The sequence below is a fragment of the Salvelinus alpinus genome, chromosome 1 (genome assembly GCF_045679555.1).
Source record: "Salvelinus alpinus chromosome 1, SLU_Salpinus.1, whole genome shotgun sequence".
Classification (NCBI taxonomy): Eukaryota; Metazoa; Chordata; class Actinopteri; order Salmoniformes; family Salmonidae; genus Salvelinus; species Salvelinus alpinus.
The window spans coordinates 96,635,980-96,649,797 of NC_092086.1; the positions used below are offsets into that span (position 1 = coordinate 96,635,980).

At 49.8% G+C, this 13,818-nt stretch overlaps 1 protein-coding gene across 5 annotated transcripts in view; it reads right to left on the reverse strand.

Annotated features, from left to right (window-relative positions):
* The window catches only part of LOC139535494 (roundabout homolog 2-like), a 270,018-nt gene that overhangs the window by 63,649 nt on the left and 192,551 nt on the right, over positions 1-13,818 (reverse strand). The window lies entirely within an intron of this gene.

Genomic DNA, 13,818 nt, shown 5'->3' on the forward strand with positions numbered 1-13,818 from the left:
AGAGTTGAACATGCAATGGAAACCCTTTTACCTTGTATTTTTTATTCAGTACATAGCAATTTAAACCCAAAATATATTTTGTATGTGCACTATGTATTTACGCACAGATTTTATCTGCAACAAGTCAATTTAATGGAAACACAACTATAATGGGAAAATACTCCAGGTTTTCCATTATGTATATGGTAATTGCCTGCATTTGGGCGATAAAAAAATTCAAAGCCAATAAATTAAATTGTAGAAGGCCAAATTGTCCAGGAGAGGCTGTCTATCATAGCCTATACCCCGAATTCGATCGTCAGCACCATTCTCTCACGCCTTGCGCTCACGTACGCCTGCTGTTGAGGAGAGAGAGAGCAACAGAGGAGCCTTGGCCTAGGCTACTGTTGATTGTGAAGATGGAGGCCTTTTTCATTGAAGTAAAACAAAAGAGGAAAAATTGTATGCTATGCCTACAGTATAGTGAAAAGCTTATGAGGGGAATTTAATGTACTTTTTAATTTGTTGTGGACTAAGATCTGAAGAATGCAGCATTTTGGAGCTTTATAGTAATTTGTTTTATCTGTATTATTATTACTGTATATAACTGTTATTTTTGTAAGCTTATTTATTATTCAAAACCAGTTCTTTAAATATGAAAAACCTGTTTTGTTTAAATATTTTGAGACATTTTCATTGGCTACAATTACATCTGTCTTTTTAATTGTGTGCTTAGATAGGTTATAAGTAGGCCTGTTTTAAAATAAATAACATTATACTTTTTCTGTCATTTGTTGGGTATGGTAGGCACTTGCCTTTGTTGGTAATTGCTGCAATATAGCCTGTTCAAAACTTCTGTAAAGGTTTAAACCAAATTAAGTTCCAACTTTAATGCTGTGTTTGCCTGCTCGTATTTTCCCTATAAACAATGGCTTAAATTACTTTTGACATTACCATAATAATACACTTTAGTGAAGGTTTGGTGTGGCTGATATTAAGCTTTAGCCACTGCAAGCATATGATATGAAGGCAGTGTGCACTGGCGCTCCAACTGACTCCAACAGTAGAACTTGAGGTGAGGAAGAATGTTTCATGCCTACCAGAGTTACTAGTATAATCTAATAAAACAATGCTTATCTTTATACCAGATATTCTGATTGAAAAAGAACAAATTAGCCTCCTTCTGTACATCTGTACTATCTAGCCATCTGACATAAAGAAATGCATGTCAGTGTTGTAGCTTGCCACAAGCATATCTGTCTCTATCTCTCTGGGGCTAGGCCTATGCTTCTCTTCCTTATATAGGCTCTATATATTTTGTAATGTTAATATCATATAGTGGACACCTAAGCCTATAGGCCTATGCATGCAATGCATTTAGTGCTCAAATCTCTGACAGCTGAATTGTGAGGTGGACAATTGTCACGACTTCCGCCGAAGTTGGCTCCCCTGCCTGTTCGGGCGGTGCTCGGCAGTCGTCGTCACCGTCCTACTAGCCGCCACCGATCCCTTTTTCGTTTGTCTCTTTGTGTTTTCTGATTATTTGCACCTGTGGTTTTTTTGTTACGTAATGAGCTTCCCTATATTTAGGAGTTTGACCGGCCCTTGTTTTGTGCGGGATTGTTTTTTGTTACGTGCGTTGTATGTTGGGTTGTTGCAAGTGTTTTTCTGCTCCCTGTATGTTCGGGCTTCATATTTTGTTAAGCAGTAAAAGGAATAGTTTTTTCCAAGCGGCTCTCTCTCTGCGTCTGATTCTTTTCACACCCTTTGACGATCGTGACAGAATCCCGCACCGCACATATGGAATCAGCAGGAGCAGCCGCGTCTCCTCTCCCATCAATGGAGGAACGAGTCCTCCATCACACCAGTGTTCTCCACAGAATTGGGTCAGCGATGGACCAAATGATGGAGAGGATGGATCGATGGGAGAGGAGTGGCCTTCCTACCTCATCTCCAGCACCCCCTCCCCCAACACCTCCTGTTCCTGTTACCACATCCGGCTCCGGGGCTCTTCGGCTGGCGCTTCCACGGGAGTATGATGGAACGGCGGCCGGGTGTCAGGGTTTCCTTCTCCAGCTGGAGCTTTACCTGGCGACCGTTCGTCCTACTCCCTCCGGAGAGGAGAGCGTGAGCGCCCTCGTCTCCTGTTTGACTGGACGAGCTCTCGAGTGGGCCAACGCAGTGTGGAATGGCCCAGACTCGGCGAGGGATCATTACCCTGAGTTCACCCGCCGATTCCGAGCTGTTTTTGACCACCCACCAGAGGGTCGTGCGGCGAATGAACGGCTGTTCCACCTGCGTCAGGAGACGAGGAGCGTACAGGACTTCGCCCTGGAGTTCAGGACCTTGGCCGCAGGAGCAGGGTGGAACGACAGGGCCTTAATAGACCATTTCCGATGTAGCCTTAGGGAGGACGTCCGCAGGGAGCTAGCGTGTCGGGACACCACACTCACGCTGGATGAACTCATTGACATGGCCATCCGTCTCGACAACCTGCTGGCTGCCCGCGGACGTTCGGAACAGGTCCTGTCGTTTCCATCCCCTAGCCCTCCTGCTCCTATCCCTATGGAGTTAGGGGGGGCAGCGTCAAGGGGGGCCGGAGGAGGAGGTTTCTCCTGCACCAGTTGTGGTCGACGAGGGCACACGGCCGACCGGTGCTGGAGGAACTCTTCTGGGAGTCGGGAGGGCAGGCGGAACACTACTCGATCACCCCAGGTGAGTCAGCACCAGACTTACCCAGAGCTTCCTGTCAGTCATATGTATGTGTTAACCTCTTTCCCCGGGTTTTTTCCCTCTCTACAGCATAAGGCGCTAGTCGATTCAGGCGCAGCTGGGAATTTTATAGATCGGGGGCTCGCATTAAGGCTAGGGATTCCTCTTGTGTCGTTAGACCTACCTTTCCCCGTGCACTCCTTAGATAGCCGACCATTAGGGTCAGGGATGGTCAGGGAGGCCACGGTACCACTGGACATGGTAACGCAGGGTAGTCATAAGGAGCAGATTAGTCTGTTCCTTATCGACTCACCTGCGTTTCCAGTGGTGTTGGGAATTCCCTGGTTAGCCCAGCACAACCCGGTGATTTCCTGGCAACAGGGGGCTCTTAAGGGGTGGTCCGAGGAGTGTTCAGGCAGGTGTATAGGAGTTGCCGTCGGTGCGACTACGGTGGAGAGTCCAGACCAGGTTTCCACCGTGCGCATTCCCTCTGAATATGCCGATTTGGCTATCGCCTTCAGTAAAAAGAAGGCGACCCAATTACCACCCCATCGTGGAGGGGACTGCGCGATAAACCTCCTGGAGAACGCTGCACTTCCTAGGAGTCACGTGTATCCTTTATCTCAGGCGGAGACAGCGGCTATGGAAACATATGTTACTGAATCACTGGGACAGGGATACATTCGGCCCTCCGCATCACCTGTCTCCTCGAGTTTCTTTTTTGTGAAGAAGAAGGATGGCGGTTTACGCCCGTGCATTGATTATCGAGGTCTAAATTCCATCACAGTGGGGTTTAGTTACCCACTACCTCTCATCGCTACGGCGGTGGAATCATTTCACGGGGCACGCTTCTTCACAAAATTGGACCTGAGGAGTGCGTATTATCTGGTGCGTATCCGGGGAGGAGATGAGTGGAAAACCGCATTTAGTACTACATCTGGCCATTATGAGTACCGCGTCATGCCATATGGGTTGAAAAATGCTCCAGCTGTCTTTCAATCCTTCGTAGATGAGATTCTCCGAGACCTGCTCGGGCAGGGAATGGTAGTGTACATTGATGACATCTTGATCTACTCTGCCACACGCGCGGCGCATGTGTCTCTGGTGCGTAAGGTACTTGGGCGACTGCTGGAGCATGACCTGTATTGCAAGGCGGAGAAATGTGAGTTCTTCAAACAGGCCGTTTCCTTCCTGGGTTATCGTATTTCCACCTACGGGGTGGTGATGGAGGATGACCGCGTTACAGCCGTGCGTAATTGGCCGACTCCGACCACGGTGAAAGAGGTGCAGCGGTTTTTAGGGTTTGCCAATTACTACCGGAGGTTTATCCGGGGTTTTGGTCAGGTGGCTGCTCCCATTACCTCACTGCTGAGGGGAGGACCGGTGCGCTTGCGTTGGTCAGCAGAGGCGGACAGAGCTTTCAGTCGTCTGAGGGAGCTGTTCACCAATGCGCCCGTGTTGGCGCATCCGGACCCCTCTTTAGCGTTCATAGTGGAGGTGGACGCGTCCGAGGCGGGGGTCGGGGCCGTGCTGTCCCAGCGCTCGGGCGTACCACCCAAGCTCCGCCCTTGTGCTTTCTTTTCGAGGAAGCTCGGTACGGCGGAGCGAAACTATGACGTGGGGGACCGGGAGTTGTTAGCTATAGTCAAAGCTCTGAAGGTGTGGAGACATTGGCTTGAGGGGGCGAAACACCCTTTTCTCATCTGGACTCACCATCGTAATCTCGAGTACATCCGGGAAGCGAGGAGACTAAATCCGCGTCAGGCTAGATGGGCCATGTTTTTCACTCGGTTTCAGTTCACCATCTCGTACCGACCAGGCTCCCAAAACACCAAAGCTGACGCACTGTCCCGTCTCTATGATACCGAGGAGCGGTCCGTTGAGCCAACTCTCATCATTCCACCTTCATGTCTCGTGGCACCGGTGGTATGGGAGGTGGACGCGGAGATAGAGAGAGCCTCACGTTTAGAGCAGACCCCCCCAAATTGTCCAGCGGGGGTTCAGTACGTGCCGAGGGGGGTCCGGGATAAGCTAATCCGTTGGGCTCATACTCTCCCCTCCTCGGGTCATCCTGGCATCGAGAGGACAGTGCGGAGTCTTAGAGGGAGATACTGGTGGCCCACGTTGGCTAAGGACGTGATATTTTATGTCTCCTCCTGCTCGGTGTGCGCTCAGAGCAAGGCTCCTCGGCACTTGCCTAGAGGGAAGTTACAGCCCCTCCCCGTTCCACAACGGCCGTGGACACACTTATCGGTGGACTTTCTTACCGATCTTCCCCCGTCCCAGGGAAGTACTACGATTTTGGTCGTTGTGGATCGGTTCTCTAAGTCCTGCCGTCTCATCCCGTTGCCCGGGCTCCCTACGGCCCTGCAGACTGCGGAGGCCTTGTTTACCCATGTCTTCCGGCACTATGGGGTGCCTGAGGACATCGTTTCTGATCGGGGCCCCCAATTCACGTCCAGAGTTTGGAGGGCGTTTATGGAAAGACTGGGGGTCTCGGTCAGCTTGACCTCGGGTTTTCACCCCGAGAGTAATGGGCAGGTGGAGCGCGTAAACCAGGATGTGGGCAGGTTTCTGCGGTCATATTGCCGGGACCGGCCTGGTGAGTGGGCGAGGTATGTTCCTTGGGCTGAGCTCGCTCAGAACTCCCTCCGCCACTCCTCAACGAACATGTCCCCGTTTGAGTGTGTGTTAGGTTACCAGCCGGTCCTGGCCCCATGGCATCAGAGTCAGACCGAGGCTCCTGTGGTAGAGGAATGGGTACAGCGCTCCAAGGACACCTGGAAAGCCGTCCAGGAATCACTAAGGTTAGCAGGACAACGGCAGAAGAGGAGCGCTGACCAGCACCGCAGTGAGGCCCCCGTGTTCACACCGGGGGACAGGGTCTGGCTCTCGACCCGAAACCTGCCTCTCCGCCTGCCCTGTCGGAAGCTGGGGCCGCAGTGTGTGGGGCCGTTTAAAGTCCTGAGGAGAATAAACGAGGTGTGTTATAGGTTACAACTTCCTAAGTATTACCGTATTAACCCCTCGTTTCATGTGTCTCTCCTCAGGCCGGTGGTGGCTGGTCCCCTGCAAGAAGGTGAGGTGCCTGAGGTCCCTCCACCCCCTCTGGAGATCGAGGGGTCCCCGGCGTACACAGTACGTGCCATTCTGGACTCGAGACGCCGGGTGAGGGGCCTACAGTACCTCGTGGACTGGGAGGGGTACGGTCCGGAGGAGAGATGCTGGGTTCCGGTGGGGGACATTTTAGATCCTTCTCTTCTGAGAGACTTCCACCGCCTCCACCCGGATCGCCCGGCACCTCGCCTTCCGGGTCGTTGCACCTTATGGTGGGTTGCACCTTATGGTGGGTTGTTGCAAGTGTTTTTCTGCGCCCTGTATGTTCGGGCTTCATATTTTGTTAAGCAGTAAAAGGAATAGTTTTTTCCAAGCGGCTCTCTCTCTGCGTCTGATTCTTTTCACACCCTTTGACGATCGTGACAACAATATTTTTTTTAGGAAAGAAGCCTAAAAAACTATATTTTTTGTTGTTGCATATGCTACACATCAAAACATAAGGAATAATGATTAGGTCATTTGACATAGGTTGTTTTTAGGGACACGTAAATGTGGCTCATTTGGCCAATATCCCTCATTTACTGATGACGCTGGTGCCGCCAAGTCGGATCTGAATGCAAATGGATGTCCGGTAAATTTCTCAAATGTCTAGTAAATTAAAATCTTCCCAGTCACATTGTCAGGCGACACATTTTCCAAAAGGAAACCCTGAAATATGCATATTGTTTTGATGCATATTTTAGAATATTCACATGAAAATCTGTTGCCAATTAGATGGAAACCTATAGACAACCTAAAGACTGTCAAGTGTGCTAGTCCAGTGTCACTTTGATTAGGCCTGCACATCATGGTTCACCAGCAGCCCCAAACATCTAAAAAAGAAGCTACAGACTAGGTTTGAATAATTTCCCGGTATTTTACAAAATGTTCCACCTCGAGAATAACCACTTTTCTCCCAGGTTATCCGGTATTTCCTGCCCAAACCGGAAGTGCCATTCTAAAGCATATTAATACATGTATGTCTGGATTTGATTAGAGCTTTGATCGGCATGAAAATTCAAGTCTGATGCTACCTGAGGCTGATGAGTCATACATTAAATAAATGTTATGAGCCCAAGCCCAAAAAAGCCCAAATGATTGAGCCGTTATCCAATACATGTTAAAAAATAAGGTGACCCCCAAAAGCCAGATGGAGAAGTGTAAATTAGGCGTGCATTCAGTCCTTATATTTCTGCAACATGTGCTGCAGAAAATGTAGTGACCACAATGTGACCACAAAGTCCCTGACTTTATTGTGCAATCCCAGTCACTTTAAAAATGATTTCTGTATTCAGAAAGTATTCAGACCACTTGACGTTTTCCACATTTTATTACGTTACAGCCTTTTTTTTTCTCTCATCAATCTACATACAATACCCAATAATGACAAAGCAAAAACAAGTTTTTGTAAAGTTTTGCAAATGTATTAAAAATAAAAAACTGAAATATCACATTTACATAAGAACTCAGACTCCTTACTCAGTACTTTGTTGAAACACCTTTGGCAGCGATTACAGCCTCGAGTCTTCTTGGGTATGACGCTACAAGCTTGGCACACCTGTATTTGAGGAGTTTCTCCCATTCTTCTACAGATCCTCTCAAGCTCTGTCAGGTTGGATGGGGAGCGTCGCTGCACAGCTATTTTCAGGGCTCTCCAGATATGTTAGATCTGGATCAAGTCCGGGCTCTGGCTGGGCCCTCAAAGACATTCAGAGACTTGTCCCGAAGCCACTCTTATGTTGTCTTGGCTGTGTGCTTAGGGTTTTTGTCCTGTTAAAATGTGAACTTTCTCCCCAGTCTGAGGTCCTGAGCACTCTGTAGCAGGTTATTATTATGGATCTCTCAGTACTTTGTTCCCTTCATCTTTTCCTTGATCCCGACTAGTCTCCCAGTCCCTGCCACTGAAAAACATCCCCACAGCATGATTCTGCCACGACCATGTTTCAACAAAGGGATTGTCAGGACCCGGTGCGAGAAACAGTCACTAAATCGGCAGAACCCAGAAGATGAGGCAGACACAGCAGTACTAGAGATGGTGGTTTAATAAAAAAATAGATATCTTCCAAAATACAAAGAAAATCCACAAAGTGGTAAAAACAGCAAGGGAAAAAACAAACCTCAAAAGACTAATCCAAAATACAAAAGAACAAAACCAGAGAACCTCTGGAAAATCCAGCAAGAGAAAAATATATGTTCACAACAAGGCTTGGGCTGGGGCTGGGTGCTAACATACAAACACTGAGCAAGGAACTGAGGAACACACAGGGATTAAATACTAACAAGGGAACGACATACAGGTGCAAACAATAATTAGAGCAAGGGAAAAACAAAAGGTACAAAAAAGGTGCAATGGGGACATCTAGTGACAAAAAACCAGAACAGTCCTGGCCAAAACCTGACAGAATCCCCCTCCTAGGAACGGCTCCTGACGTTCCTACCAGCCTTCTCAGGGTGGAGGGCCCTGAACTGACGAATGAGGTCAGGGTCCAGTATGTCCTTGGCAGGAACCCAGGAGCGCTCCTCGGGACCGTAGCCTTCCCAGTCCACCAGATACTGCCAGGACCGCTGCACCCGGCGGGAGTCCAGTATCCGGTGGACGGTATAAGCCGACTGGCCTCCGATGACACGGGGCGGAGGGGGAGGTCTGCCTGCCGGAATAAGGGGAGAAAAAACAACAGGTTTTAATAAAGAAATGTGAAATGTGGGATTGATTTTAAGGGATCTGGGTAAGTGCAGGCGAAAAGTAACGGGATTGACTCTCCTGGCAATCTTAAAGGGTCCGATGAATCTCTGGGACAGCTTGCGAGACTCCACCCGTAGCGGTAAGTTTTTTGTTGAGAGCCATACTCTCTGGCCGGGGTACAGGGTAGGACCGGGACGGCGACGTCTGTTGGCTTGTCGTTGGTACTGCTGTGAGGAACGCAGAAGATTAAGACGGGCCTTCTTCCACGTAAGCCGACAGCGTCTGATGAACCTCGAGGCTGAAGGCACTCTGACTTCTGCCTCCTGGTCCGGGAACAATAGAGGAGCATAGCCAAACTGACACTCGTGCGGGGATATACCAGTGGAGGAGGAGCACAAGGTGTTGTGCGCGTACTCAGCCCAAACAATGAAGGATGACCATGTGGATGGGTTGTTGGAAACCATACATCTGAGGGTGGTTTCCAGCTCCTGATTCATCCTCTCAGTTTGGCCGTTGGACTCCGGATGGTACCCTGAAAATAAACTGGCCGTGGCCCCTATGAGTTGGCAGAAGGCCTTCCAAAACCTTGAGGCGAACTGGGGACCTCTGTCGGAAACCATATCTTGCGGGATGCCAAAGACTCGGAACACATGGTTAATCACCAACTCAGCTGTTTCCTTGGCAGAAGGTAATTTGGTCAAGGGAACAAACCTGGCCGCCTTAGAAAACCTGTCGATGATGACTAGGATCGTAGTATTACCATGGGACGGAGGAAGGCCAGTAATAAAGTCCAGCGAGATATGGGACCAGGGTCGGTGGGGAATAGATAAAGGGTGAAGGAGTCCTTGAGGGCGGAGGTGAGAAGATTTGCCCTGGCAGCACACGGAACAGGCCTTGACGAAAGTGGCAACGTCTTCTTTTATGGTGGGCCACCAGAACTTACGCTGGATGAACTCCAAGGTGCGACCTACGCCCGGGTGACAGGTGAGGCGAGAGGAGTGCCCCCACAGAAGGACTTGGGACCTTGCTGCCTTGGGAACAAACAACCGATTAGCAGGACCTCCTCCAGGGCCCGGTTCGATGGCTTGAGCTTGTGTCACGGTATCCTCCACTTGCCACGAGATCGGAGCCACGATCTTAGCGGCAGGAAGAACAGTCATGTCAGTATCTTCTCGAATGGCAGGAGAGTAGACTCGTGACAAGGCATCCGGTTTGAGATTCTTCGACCCGGGTCTATAGGTGAGAATAAACTGGAATCGGCTGAAGAAAAGAGACCATCGAGCTTGTCTGGAGTTCAACCGCTTCGCCTGCTGGATATACTCCAGATTTTTGTGGTCCGTAAGCACTTGAAACGGTTGAGAAGCCCCCTCGAGCCAGTGTCTCCATTCCTTCAATGCCATCTTAACCGCTAGGAGTTCACGATCCCCCACATCGTAATTCCTCTCGGCCGGGGTAAGCCGGTGAGAGAAGAAGGCGCAAGGATGAAGCCTCTTGTCTTCACCCCTCTGAGACAGGACAGCTCCAACACCCACCTCTGATGCGTCTACCTCCACCACAAAAGGTTCATCCGCCGTCGGTAGTGTCAGGATGGGAGCAGAGAGGATGCGCTGCTTGAGTCCTTGGAAGGCCGTCTCAGCTTCTCTTCCCCACAGAAACCTTGTGTTGCCACCCTTGGTTAAAGCTGAGAGAGGGGCTGCCACCGAGCTGAAGTTCTTGATGAACTTGCGGTAGAAGTTAGTGAAGCCCAGGAAACGCTGAACTTCCTTAACGGACTTGGGGGTGGGCCAATCTGCTACCGCCCCTACCTTCTTGGGGTCCATCTGGACTCGACCGGGTTCCACTACAAATCCCAGGAACTGTACTCGAGAGGAATGGAATTCACACTTTTCCGGCTTAACGTACAAATGGCTGTCTAGGAGGCGTTTGAGCACTTGTCTGACATGCTTAGTGTGTTCTTGAAGGGAGCTCGAAAAGATGAGGATGTCATCCAAGTAAACAAACACGAAAATGTTAAGCATATCCCTAAGCACATCGTTTATGAGCGCTTGGAACACAGCCGGGGCGTTGGTCAGGCCGAAGGGCATCACCAAGTATTCGTAGTGACCAGTAGGCGTGTTGAAAGCGGTCTTCCACTCGTCACCGGGTTTGATCCGCACAAGATGGTATGCGTTCCGCAGGTCAAGCTTAGTGAAGACCACTGCTTCCTGGAGCAGCTCAAAGGCTGTGGCCATAAGGGGTAGCGGGTAGCGGTTACGGACGGTTATGGCATTAAGTCCCCGGTAGTCGATGCAAGGACGTAATCCCCCGTCTTTTTTGGCCACAAAGAAAAACCCTGCTCCCGCCGGCGAGGTGGATGGACGCATGAGGCCTGCTGCCAGAGCGTCCTTGATGTAGGTATCCATAGCAGCTCGTTCGGGAGGAGATAGGGAAAAGATCCGACCCCTGGGGGGGCAGGTGCCCGGAAACAGGTCGATGGGGCAATCGTAAGGTCTATGGGGTGGTAGTTTGGTGGCCCTCTGTTTGCTAAATACCGGTTTGAGGTCATGGTAACACTCGGGAACTCGGGACAGGTCGATGGATTCTAGAGACTCGGGAGGGGAACTCGGGGAACTTGGGAATATACAAGTGGCTTGGCACGTAGGACCCCACTGCTTGATAGTGCCCACAGACCAGTCGATGTGAGGGTTATGGCTGTGAAGCCAGGGGTATCCAAGGACGAGAGGGAACTCGGAACACGAGGTCAGATGAAAGTTCATCACTTCCTGGTGTTGGGAAACTGAAAGACGCAAGGGGGTAGTGACACGAGTGACAAGTCCAGATCCCAAAGGGCTTCCATCCAACGTAGTAACCCTTATGGGGTCACTTAGAGGTTCAGAGGGAACGCCATTCTCCTTCGCCCAGACACCATCCATGAAGTTACCTGCGGCTCCAGAGTCTACCAAGGCTTGAAGGGGAAGCTCGTGGTTGTCCCAGGAAAGGGTAACTGGAATGAGCAGGCGGGAGTTGGATGGATGAGAGGAGGTTATGTTTCCCGTTACCGTCCTCCCAGGCCTGCACGGGAGAGTGCGTTTTCCCTGGAGCCCGGGACACGTGGAGAGGAAATGGCCCGGTTTGCCGCAATATAGACAGCATCGCTCCCTCATCCGGCGGTCTCTCTCAGCCTGGGAGATGCGTCCAACCTGCATGGGTTCCGGTGGAGTCAGCGGGGATAAAGGTGGAGACTCGGAGCTGGGACCGATAGGAGCTAGGGTGAGAGATCTACGGTTGAGCTCTCTCTCTCTCAGACGCTGGTCTATGCGTGAAGCCAACTTGATCAGGGACTCGAGGTTGTCCGGTGGTTCCCGAGTGACCAGTTCATCTTGGATGGTGTCGGAAAGACCCTTCAAAAAGCACACTGTGAGCGCCTCGTCATTCCAGCCACTCGCTGCTGCCACCGTGCGGAACTGGATGGCATAGTCCGTCACGCTGCGCCGACCTTGGCGGAGAGTCAGGAGCTGTTTGGCTGAGTCAGGACCGCTGGTAGGACCTTGAAACACTCGCTTGAATTCTTCAGCAAAGGTAGAGTAGCTGGCACAGCAGGGACTTTGGGCATCCCACACAGCAGTAGCCCAGGCTAGGGCTTTTTCCGACAGCAGGGTGATGATATATGCTATCTTGGACCGGTCGGTGGGAAATGACGAGGGTTGCAGCTCGAAGGAGAGAGAACATTGGGTGAAAAACCCCTTACAACCACTCGGATCACCTGAGAACCGTTGGGGAGGCGGCAGACGAGGTTCAGCCAGGGGGTTAACTGCCACGGGCACTTGAATCTGATGAACTGGAGCAGAAGCGGTTGCAGGAGAAAGTTGATCAGAAATCTGCTTTATGGAAGTCATCATCTCCGACAGAAGTTGAGAATGTCCAGCCATTAAGGCCTCTTGCTGAACCAGAGCAGCTTCGTGACGTTGGACAGTCCCCTCGTGGTGGGACAGCATGGGAAAAAAGTCCTGGGTACTGGCTGCCTCTGGGTTCATTTTAATGGCTCAGTGTTTCTGTCAGGACCCGGTGCGAGAAACAGTCACTAAATCGGCAGAACCCAGAAGATGAGGCAGACACAGCAGTACTAGAGATGGTGGTTTAATAAAAAATAGATATCTTCCAAAATACAAAGAAAATCCACAAAGTGGTAAAAACAGCAAGGGAAAAACAAACCTCAAAAGACTAATCCAAAATACAAAAGAACAAAACCAGAGAACCTCTGGAAAATCCAACAAGAGAAAAATATATGTTCACAACAAGGCTTGGGCTGGGGCTGGGTGCTAACATACAAACACTGAGCAAGGAACTGAGGAACACACAGGGATTAAATACTAACAAGGGAACGACATACAGGTGCAAACAATAATTAGAGCAAGGGAAAAACAAAAGGTACAAAAAAGGTGCAATGGGGACATCTAGTGACAAAAAAACAGAACAGTCCTGGCCAAAACCTGACAGGGATGGTGCCAGATTTACTCCAGACGTGATGCTTGGCATTCAGGTCAAATAGTTCAATCTTGGTTTCATCAGACCAGAGAATCTTGTTTCTCATAGTCTGAGAGTCCTTTAGGCAAACTCCAAGTGGGCTGTCATGTGTCTTTTAATGAGGAGTGGCTTCCATCTGGCCACTCTACAATAAAGGCCTGATTGGTGGAGTGCAGCAGAAATGGTTGTCCTTCTGGAAGGTTCTCCCATTTCCACAGAGGATCTCTAGAGCTCTGTCAGAGTGACCATCGGGTTCTTGTTCACCTCCCTGACCAAGGCCCTTCTCCCCTGATTAGTCAGTTTAGCCGGGCGGCCAGCTCTAGGAAGAGTCTTGGTGGTTCCAAACTTCTTCCACTGAACAATGATGAAGGCCAATGGTTCAATGCAGCATAAATGTTTTGGTACCCTTCCCCAGATCTGTGCCTCGACTCAATCCTGTCTCGGGGCTCTACGGACAAGTCCTTTGACCTCATGGCTTGGTTTTTGCTCTAACATGCACTGTCAACTGGGACCTTATATAGACAGGTGTGTACCTTTCCAAATCATGTCCAATCAATTTAATTTCCCACTGGTGGACTCCAATAAAGTTGTAGAAACATCTCAAGGATGATCAATAGAAACAGGATGCACCTGAGCTCAATTCCAAGACTCATAGCAAAGGGTCTGAATAATTATGTAAATAAGGTATTTCTGTTTTTCAATTCAATACATTTGCAAAAATGTATAAAAACCTGTTTTCGCTTTGTCATCGTGCGGTATTGTGTTTAGAATGATGAGGAAAATAAACATTTAATCAATTTTAGAATAAGGCTGTAACGTAACAAAATGTGGAACAAGTGAAGGTG